Raw genomic sequence first — 897 nt, forward strand, 5'->3', positions numbered from 1 at the left:
GGGGGGGGGCGGGCACGCGGCTGCGGCCCCTTCCCGGCGGTTCCTCCCTGCAGCAGGTGGGAAGGCTGCCCTGAGGAGACCGCTTGCGCGACTAGCTTTCCCCTCTCTGCTTGGGTCTAGGTCTTACACACGGCGCACACCCCCGAGCGTTTTCGGTCTAGACAAACTCCGTAAGCCCCGAATTAAGACCACATATTGGGGCTGAGAGGGGGCTGCATCCCTTTCCCCCTCCTTCGGTAGGTCTCACCAGCCCAGGCCCTAGAGGGAGAGATGGAGGGGAATGTGTGGAGAAAATGCAGCACACCTTAAAGGTCTGCGGTTGAGGTTGCCTTCAGAATGCCAGAAGTAGCTGCCGCTTTCCCGTGAACACCATCCCGCCCCCCAGCACCAGCAGAGCACTCAGGAGGGAGCCCCTGGGGCTGATGTGCACACTCTGGATTAACCTGGAAGCTTTCAGAAAAACGGAGAGCAGCCGGGGTGGAGGATTCAGGATAAGGTATTTAGAGCAGAATAGCTGGAAGAAGCAGCCTCCAGTCTTTGTTCCTGGTGACTGACAGCAAGTCGAAGTTGTCCAAGAGCTACACCAGAAGGTTCATTTTCTTCTTCCAGCAAAAGCCAGTATCAAATCTTGTCATTTATCATTCATCCATTCATTTGCAAGTTTTTCCTGAGGGTCTGATAGGGCTAGGCACTGGTACCTAGAGCTCTTATGGAGCGTGCAGCCTAGCCATGGTTGAGGGAGGAAAGCGACCAGGGTGAAGTGAACCCAGGAGGCCCAGTGTGCTTCTCAGAGGATGGTCTGAGAGACAGAATATGCAAATGTGGGCAATGGCCAAACTGTATGTGAACACAGAACTCTGAACCACGTAAGGAGCCCAGGAAGCCAAACCAGAACCT

This window comes from Ursus maritimus, unplaced genomic scaffold (assembly GCF_017311325.1).
Source record: "Ursus maritimus isolate PB19 unplaced genomic scaffold, ASM1731132v1 scaffold_1, whole genome shotgun sequence".
NCBI classification, from domain to species: domain Eukaryota; kingdom Metazoa; phylum Chordata; class Mammalia; order Carnivora; family Ursidae; genus Ursus; species Ursus maritimus.